The following is a 10,267-nucleotide window of genomic DNA, read 5'->3' on the forward strand; positions in this document are numbered from 1 at the left end:
CAATGAGGTGAGCAAAAAGAGGGGTAAAGCGTTGCAGAAAAATCACTGAACAAGCAATGGTATTAAGGAATAAGGTGTAGAATGAATACTGTATCACCCAACTTATTCACAAAATTGTTAACTGTTTTCAGAACAAAACAAATCTGGAACAGCCAGGCAAGGTTCAAATTCAAAGTCGTCCATTCAGAGTTAAGCAGTGTACACTACAACAAATATGCCTGCCATATTACCTTTTTTTTTTAATATAGTACCAAAAACCATGGTATAAGTTTTGTTATTTTACATACTGCCTGACAACTGAATCTGTGCCTGTAGGTTGGGTTTTAAGACAATGAAAGCATTTTTCTCTGTTACACAAAAATAAATATGTATAAACAGCTTAACTTGACAGTGTATACCAATTTTAATATTTCTATGTAGTACTGTATAAATAATTACAGTTAGAATGGCAGCTTTACAAAAGTTTAAAAATGCCAATTTACTTTACAAATTATTTTTGTTACAATATCATTGAAACAGACCTCTATTTTTACTTGATCCTCAACACTCCGTTAAAGAGCCACCAAACCAGATACTACACCTATCACAACTAATGCCACCACCCTTACCCACACAACTGGGCTGCAGGGACACTAAACAACCTTCAATAATGTCCATATTGTACCATGTGAGGTGCACTAATAGCACTATCCCTTTGTGAGGAAAAACTACAGTACATGTAAGGGACTGCAAAGGAAAATATGACGAAACACTGACAGCTAAATCATTGGCAGAAGGAATCCGGAGGGTGGGAATCTGACCAACAATGAAGAAAGAAGTGGGTGCAAGAGCAGAATCCTTTGGAAAGCCACACAATGTCAGGAAAGAAAACCAACAGTAACAGAGTAGAGACTCACAACAGAAGACCATGAACTTCAAGCTTTACTTTTTGTCTCCAAGGGTCTGACAAATACTTTCCATAAAAAATATGACTGTGAGGTCTAGGCTAGGGTAGATTTTTTATGTTAATCAAATTCAAACGAAACTGTAAAATACTACCTTTTCACCATGAAATCATTTTTTTATACAGCTAAATTGAAAAAGGATAAAGGAAAAATGGTAACGGTAGTCTCAAAAGATATCATGCACAAGATAACCAAGATAAAGAGCTTAATATAACAAACATGAGAAAAATACTCAACATGAATTGGACATAGATATTTATGTCCCTCACTCTTACAAGCTACTAAGCAGCACATTCCATCTCTGACCATTCATCTGGGTTACATCAAGAACAGAGTATAGAATTTAGGCCAAAGGCCAAGTGCTGTAACAGGAGAAAACCTTGCAGTTGCATTATGAATTAATTGTTAGGAGAGGGTGGAAAGTAAGATGGAAGAAAGAGAATATGAACGGAGGTACAGTAAAAGGAATGAAAGGGGCTTCAGCTAGGGTCCAAAAGGACGCTGCAAAGAATCTTAATTAATACCTACAGTGCATTGCATGAAGTGCACTCAACATATGCAGTTTGCATAGTAGAAAGGCCTGTCTGATATATAAAGTTAATTAGTAAAAAGAACATATCTTTGAGATATTCATACCTATATTGAGTGAATAATCTCACCTGGGGTGATATAGTTAAGTCACATATACTGTACACAACTTAAAAGAAAATAATAAATAAAAGAATCAATGTATTTTGATATAAGTGGATTAACCTATACAATAAAATGTTAACTTTTAGAAAGCTCCAGACAGATAAATGATAAAGTCAGTCTGAATATCACTCTTCATGCACACTGGATTTGTAAGAAAGATTTTGTAGGAGTGGGAATGAGAGAGGTAAGATAAAGGACTTGGTCTAGTCCAGAAAGACCTCATTTGCTGCTACTCTCTAGGCATTTAGGCATCAGTAAAAATAAGTTCGTACCACGAACTCAATTTACAAAGCAACATATAGTCTCTCTCTCTCTCTCTCTCTCTCTCTCTCTCTCTCTCTCTCTCTCTCTCTCTCTCTCTCTCTCTCTCTCTCTCTCTCTCATAAATCCAGCTTAAGTTACCAGCCTACCAAACATATATGTACAGTACTGTACATTCCTTTATTTTCAAAATGATTAGCAACATGCAATGACAGATTTTCTCACATAATTATTTCTAACCTTTGCTTCAATAATGGAATTGTGACACCAAAACATTATGCAGATTCTGTGAAGCTATTAATGTGACCCAGAAACTGTTGAAATCATGATTAATAATGCTGCATAAGCAGAATAATACATGGAAACATATGATGAGCATTCAAAATTATTATTAGCATTTGTACAAAATTTGTGATTAATAATGCTGCACAAGCAGAATAATACATGGCAATACTGTATTATGAAGAACATTCTAAATATAATAATTAGCATTTATACCCACAATCTGCCCAATAAAAGTGCATCAAATCATACTAGTACTTATACTGTACCCTAAATAAATAAAATAATGAAATACATACCAAACCATACAAGTACTTATATCCTAAATAAATAAAATAATGAAACAGTACAACTTATTACATGGAAAGCAATCACTGTTGCTAAGCATGAACATTATAATTAATACTATGATATTTTTCATTCACCAACTCACCGGCAAACACATTACAACTACATAACATTGACTATAACAATGACAACCTTGTTATTTTTATAGTCAGAACAATATTTCTCCTTTTAATGGTGCTTGAGCCAATTCTTTAAAATGGTAACCAGTAACATAAAAAGCTTTACTTTCAAAGGTCACCAGTCCAAAAGAAAAATTCTTAAAGACACAAACATTGTTATTTGTAAGCTAAAGCAACAAGCTTTTAAAAGAAATCTTCACTAATACTCTTTGATGATAGTCAGGAAGTCACTAAAGTAAATGAAGCTGATGAAGAACCAAAGCCACTACTGTACTAATATGGAACAATCGCACATGTGTCTGTTGTGATTTTTTCATCTCTAAAGCCCATTATAATTAATAACTGGTATTATATACTGAATATAATTAATAACTGGTACTATATACTGAATAATAAACCCAACATTATTAAATTAAAATGGCTAAAGCCTAATGCTGGAATATGCAGTTCATCATATCAAAAGAAATGACAAATAATTTTAAATCATCTTACAATTGTTTAACCCATGGATTTTTTGTGAATACCCCATATGTTACAAGTATTATAACATGAACAATGCTTGTATGAATATGCAAAATTTTTAACCCATGGATTTTTTATGCATACCGCATGTGTTACACATAATGTAACATGAACAATACTTGCATGAATACCCAAAATGTAATTGACAAGTGTCAAGTTTTGGGAACATATCAAAAAATATTTTGTCCGAATCTCAATTTTCAATTACTGTAACACAATTACAATAAGTTTTTCAAGCTGTAATTTAAAAAATATCAAACTTTATCATTAAGACAACTCCTTTAGGCCACCCCTTTAAGATATATATAAATTAGCTTATGGGAGTGGTTAATACTAAATACTGTAATAATAATCAGAAACCAACAATTCAACCCTCCCCCCCAGCTACAAAGGCCACCTTTTTTTTTTTTTATATAAAAACTTGTCCATATTCTTCCAATTTTCAAATGAAAGCAGTTTCCAATAAGCCAAGATTCTCAAAACTTAACAGATGAGCCACTTCCAGTTCTTGTGCATGACATCTCTGCCAAGACTTTTCCAGTGAGTGAGTGAGGTTGGCACTGTAGCATCCTCCTTTACAAATTTACCTGGTAAACAAAGAACATACTTTAGTACTCAATGAATGACTATTGTACCAACACATTGCATACTTCTTTTTTCCTTATTAAATCTGGAAATGAATTTATTTCAAGTTATATTCAAACTCGTCTAAAATGGTGTCAAGAGATATAATTTACAAGTTGATAATACCTTAAGTATACTGAGAAAACAGACAAAGACAGAGAAATAAGATCTCAGGAGCATTATACGAGAGTAAAGCACTGGAAAAGGTACTGAGGTGGCTGAGAGAAGTTCTTAAAATCAACAACTGACAGTTTGGCTTTGTGTGAGGGAAATCAACAACTGAGGCATGCTTTGTCCTGGTAACTACATGAAAGCCAACCTGTAAGAAGTTGTTTGGGATCTTGAAAAGGATGTTTTGTCCTATGGGAAGGCCAAAGATATTTTAGAAAAAGGATGCAGATGAATTCCTAAACCTAATGGGATTTAAGGTAAAAGGGCTCAATACTGAGGAGACTAAAGGGACTCTTCTTTTATCAACTAAATCAATGAAGAAACTGATGGTAAAGACGAAATTAATGATGATGATGATGTTGACATAGATGAAACTGCTGACCTGCAAAGCCCAATGAACCAAAAGAACAAACGGCATAAGGATGTGGCCTTGCAGCAAATGAGTAGTAAATAGGCACTGAAATGAATCTTACACTAGCCCCCTTAACAGGAAGGAGAGGGAGAGAGAGAGAGAGAGAGTGTGTGTTCTAATGCAAAACTAGTATTATATCTTACCTAGAAAAATACAAATACTGTAACTAGATCCCAACACCAGAGAAACTGAAATTTTAAATTTTTAAAGAAATTTATACTATTCCTAAGTATACAAACCAGAGCCTTCTATGTAGGGGTATCCTTCAACTGAAACTTAGTAACTAGGCAGTTAACTGGTGGTTAAAATGATGTTTGGGGAATACCCTCACTCTCCTGCAATTTTTCCTTCGACATCATGGACAATGTGGAGTGGGACAATATATATGGGGCGATTCTTAGGGTTTGCTGGTAAAGATTCCAAACGTATTAAGACTTTTACATATCAGGTCTTACTCTCTGAAGCAAATGTGCATTTTTATTTTACTGAATCAGACAAAACACTGTCATTTGCAAAACCATTCACAACCAATTCTTAATTCTTTCAAAAATGTTTTCAACTGGTCAACTTCATGACTAAACTTGTGAAGATTTAGAACTGAGGGCAATAAAGAAACACAAATCATGTTGTCATGATCTGTGTTGCTTTATTATTCCCAATATGCCTTTAGAAGGATGGGCTAGTAAATTAAGCTCATTTTAATAAGTATAAACCAGACAGTGTAAAGCTGAATTCAGTAAAACTCCTCTGTCTTTTGTGGGATGCACACAAGTCACCAAGTGTCTAGATCCCTTCACAGACTATTTGTGAATAATCTAGCAATGGCTTATACTTTAACCAAGAGAAAGGTTTCTTCTTTTAACCATGTTTGATCCTTTAGGATGTTAGTGCCTGTGACTATCATTGAAAGAATGTTTGTTACTAAATTGGAATTAAAAAAAGGCGTTTGATGATTTGTTAAACCAACTCGGCTACTGAGTTGATCAAGATGCCTAGACCTTGTTTTTATAAAAGAAGCTGTCGATGAAATGTGTGTGTTAATAATTCTCAGCTGGCTCATGGAGCCCTGAGTCTTCGGTCAACTATGTCACATCAAGAAGTATTTGCTGTAACCAATGGCATGTGCCTAGCTGTTGATTTGTTCAACTATATCTGGTAGCTTTGGGTTGGATATTTTATGAAAGCACCAGAGAAATATTTGTAATTGATAGTGGAAATGCAATCAAGGATTTAAATTGCACCAATAACATCCAGTTGTTATATGTCTCCAGTAAGGATAATCCTGCAATTTAAATTACACAAGGTATCTCAATGTTTCTTTTAATTAAATCGAATTTGTGATTTCATGGCTTTACTTGGATTATTAACAGAAATCAAGTTCCGAACAGGAGGATGTAGTTTACAGAAATGATATTAGTATAAGAAAAATTACAGTAAAACCAGTTTTGACAAAACCATCTGATGGCATACTATACAGTACTTGCATTTGTTCTGTATTTTCCTGGTTGAAGCACACATTAAGAATATTAGGTAGATTTATTTGGAAGAATATTTCCTAAAATAAAAAAATTATTAGGTAAAGTTATAAATTATATACTTGTTTTGATTGAATATAACACAGCTTCAAAAGTTTCCAATTCTATATTATGTCCTGACTAATGGGTTGCAAACCAGTTCCAGCTTTTCCTCTAAGTGAAGAAACCTGAAGAAACCTTAAACAGTTAGCTCTTTATGGTAATGAAAGCAGTTTCATCTGGTGCTAAGGAACACTTCAAAACACAGAACTGACTGATGCCAAAGAGGACTTCAAAACACAGAACTGACTAAATTTGCTAAGTACCCAATATACATTGCTAATTGACATTCCTATATGGCAATTCAAAAGTTCACACTTGTGTTTATATTAAGACAACAGTTTTGGACTGGAAAAAAGGAAACTGTCCAAAAAAAATTTGAAGGGGCGCCTGTTAGGCAACTTGAACAAAGAGAGAGAGAGTGTATATGTTACATTACCACATACCACAGATTAGTTCATGTATAACCACTGTGCTAAACTTCGTGAGTTTTTTCAAAATATCTTTGTAAAGAACTTGGTTATTATCTATTAGATTCTGGAGCTAATAAAACCCTACATATAATTGGCCTCCTTTCCCTATAAAGTCCACGTGCAGAATGGAACTGGCGGCTTCTTAGTTTGTTTGTGCCAACCTGATATATAGTATATATGTAGTTTGCATGTATTTTTTAGAAAGAGCAAATAATCATCATTTTAACTTTGTTAAAATTTTGAATGAGTGCCACAGATTGTCTAAAGCTTTTGAGTGATCCACTAGTGTTTATACTGAAAAATAAATTACCCACTTGATATATAACTTCAAGCTGATTTCATTACTTGTAAGTTTAACGCATGCAATTTATTCATCATTCCCTCATTTAGTAGAGTTGAATATAGAATTTACGCCAAAGGCTAAGCACTGGGACCTATGAGGTCATTCAGCGCTGAAACAGAAATTGACAGTAAAAAGGTCTGAAAGGTGAAACAGGAGGAGAACCTCGCAGTTGCACTATGAATCAATTGTTAGATGGTGGAAAGTAAGATGGAAGACAGAGAAAGTGAAAGGAGGTACAGTAAAAGGAACAAAAGGGGTTGCAGCTAGGGGCTGAAGGCACGCTGCAAAGAACCGTAAGTAATGCCTACAGTGCACCGCATGAGGTGCACCGATGGCACTACCCCCCCTAAGGGGATTCCTTCATTTAGTCAATGGTTGTGTTGTGATTTAATGGCAATAAATATAAAATTGATATAAATTACTCTGAAAAACACGTTCCTACTTTGCAATTAACCAGGTACTCTCAGAAACAAAGTGACACTGATCTGAGGTGAGTGATATCCCCATGTTCAGAAACTGTCAAAGGGGAATGTAGAACTCACCATGAAAGGCTTTAGCAGTCCATGGCCAAACAACAAAAACAAGCATGCAATCCACTTTGCATGCTTTGTACAATTTTTCACATACACAGTTATTTTCTTAAAAAAAAAACAAAATGCAATACCAGAATTTGTATTAACCATACATAATACACTAAAATACACTGCCTTGATTCAGCTTCAATTATATTTATCTAAAATAAGCGGTGATATTTTATACTGTTATGCCTGTCTCTGACTGGAGGTAAAATTTATGTCTTAACTAAAGTTTTTGTTTGTTCTGAATGAATCTGACTTTCAAAACTACTGGGAATGATTTTCAACTAATCCCCCCAAAAACATATGTATAAGGCACCTCGGTAGGACCATATCAAGTAATTTATAAAAATTTAGAAGTCATAAATTTAAGCTTCATTCTTGATTATTTTAATTTAAAGTGCTGCCCTAGGTTAGGCTAGGTTGGGCTAGGCAGGGGTCCAGGTGGGTTAAAACTCCCCCACCTCCCCTACCCTGTGAGGACCTAGCAACTTAGGTTATGTTATGTGCAGTTGTGCTGTTTGTTTCACTCAGTTTGTTTTCACCCGCCCTGAAATCCTGCTTTTCCATTGTGGTCTCCCAAATTTGGTTATTTTTCGTTAGACTCCAGCCACCTTCTACATTAAAATTTATATTTTTCTTGAATAAAAGACAAAAACTACAAACTTCTTCTCTATGCATTATCTTCGCAAATGATTAATAACAGAGAAAAAAAATACTAAACTTACATAAGTTGCAGGCCAGCCCTATGAGAGCTGAAAGTCAGCTCAGTGGTCTGGTTAAACTACTTTAATAATAATAATAATAATAATACATAAGTTGCGAGTTTTTTGTAAGTCCATTGTTTATGTTTTCACTCTTAAGATGGGTAGCTCTTGTTACGTTCGTATGTTTGTTTTCACTCCTGATAAATGCGCATTGTGACAATTTTCGCCTACATGCGCAATGACTCCACCCACTAAACAAGATTCTTCAATTAGAATACAGTACCTGTAGTAAAAGCATTACTATTGGCACCTGCTTTTTGCTGGACTTCAGTTGGTGTGTTTTACGACGACAACCCGTTTTGCGCATGCGTTCCCCAGTTGTTCCTTATCTGTGCTGACCTACTGGAGTTGAATTTTGAATCATCCAATCAGAATTCAGATATTTTTATACAGTACTTTTCTTTCGTGTTTCCAAGGATGTCGTTGGAAAAAAGCCGGTTCAGACTGAAAACCAAGTTAGTGTAGTCATGGCTTCCAATTGTGACGGTTGTGCTGTAACTGAATATGAGGCTATTAGCCGGTTTTTTAAGAAAAATGACGAATCTGTACAATTTTTCAGAGATCACGGCGTTCTTCCAAAGAAGGGGAAGTGTCCCAAGTGTGGCAAGGATTGTGTTCTACGTTCACCCTGGTGGTGTTGTTGAAACATCAGACTCCGAGTAGTAAGGTAGGGAAACAAAATCTAGTCTAGAAGTGTCATTTTTTAATGCATTGACTAACTGCTAATGTCCTGTGACCCTTGTGGCGGGCGCGCGCAGCGCAATATTACCGCTTGCCATATATACGTGCCTGCGACAATCTTTAAAAAATGTAAATAAGGCGCGAAGCGCCGTTTTGCCGCGGCGTACTCGAGACTACCCATTCCTTTTGCATACATATAGAGTAAGGGGGCAAACTATACATTTGCGCGAGATATCATCATCAGAGCACAACTAAACAATAAAAAAACTACCAGAAAATTTGGTTTTCCATGCAAAAACAGCTGGCTGGAGTCTTCCGAAAAATTACCCCAAATTTCAATTAAATGAACATCAAAATTGTTCAATGCTAACATTAAAATATTGGAAATCATATTTCAAACTGGATGGGATTATGGCCCAAAGTATACATATAGTACTGAGATGACTGGTTTGCTTAGAATTTGAAAGTGAAATTTGCATTTATGTGAGGTTCTTATGTATTTCGAATGCCTCTAACCTTCAAAACCTCTAACTTACTCATCTGTGGTTCCCCCACCTGGGAACTTCAAGTCATTCTGCAAACTATCAGAATTGAACAATACAGCCCAGCAGCAAAAACAAAAACGATAAGAGCATATCTGTCATAAAACCACTCTGGGTCTTCAGTAATTCAAATTTGAACAGAATGGACCACCACAAGGGTGCTGACGCATGCTCACTAGCCCCAATACCCTAATACCCATGGTTAACTCTGACCTTTCTTCACCATCATTGGCCAAGCGAAAGCATATATGAACATAAGTGATAGGAGCAGGAAGAGTTCTGCTATAAATCTGAAAAAATGAACATAAATTAATAACTATATTATCTCAAAAACAGATCACCTGTAACAATCTGGTTATAGGAAAAAAAGTCTTACATTATTGAGACCTACTTAAGAAGTGAAATATAAGTCAGTTACGAGACAAGTGCAACACACTGTAGTAAAAATTTACCCCAGCAGTGCACGTTCAGTATATCCTCAGAAAACAACTTTCAGCAGCACTCTCAAATTTCTCTGCCTGCACAATGTCGACTATCCTTTACGATGAATGTCACGCCCAATACAACTTGCTCCAACTACATCATAATTAAATTTCAACAAAATGCAGATCGAGTTTTGCCTTAAGAACATGTCTAAAAATACTGTATATCCTACAATCACTCTATACCAGTAGTAAAATGTTAGTGTGATAATAAGCCTACTAGTAGGCTACTTCTCTTTGCTGTGCACTTGGTACCCTAATTTTTTTTTTTTTTTGGCAGTTTACATTTATATACCTCATTAATCTATTCAGTGTACGTTTCAGCGAAATTCGACTGTACCTGGACAAGACTGACGAGCAAACTGATGTCGAAGAAAGCCGAACTAAACACAGAAAACACGAAACAACCACTACAAAGAGTAAAATTTACACTGACAGCGACTGTAAGTCTGGC

At 35.3% G+C, this 10,267-nt stretch overlaps 1 protein-coding gene across 1 annotated transcript in view; it reads right to left on the reverse strand.

Annotated features, from left to right (window-relative positions):
• Positions 1-10,267, reverse strand: part of LOC136829472 (probable palmitoyltransferase ZDHHC24) — a 48,260-nt gene extending 37,993 nt beyond the window's left edge. Inside the window, exon 1 of the mRNA XM_067088187.1 lies at positions 10,154-10,267. The gene's annotated coding sequence lies outside the window, so the exon portion shown is untranslated. The remainder of the gene's footprint in view (positions 1-10,153) is intronic.

This window comes from Macrobrachium rosenbergii, chromosome 44, assembly GCF_040412425.1.
Source record: "Macrobrachium rosenbergii isolate ZJJX-2024 chromosome 44, ASM4041242v1, whole genome shotgun sequence".
NCBI classification, from domain to species: domain Eukaryota; kingdom Metazoa; phylum Arthropoda; class Malacostraca; order Decapoda; family Palaemonidae; genus Macrobrachium; species Macrobrachium rosenbergii.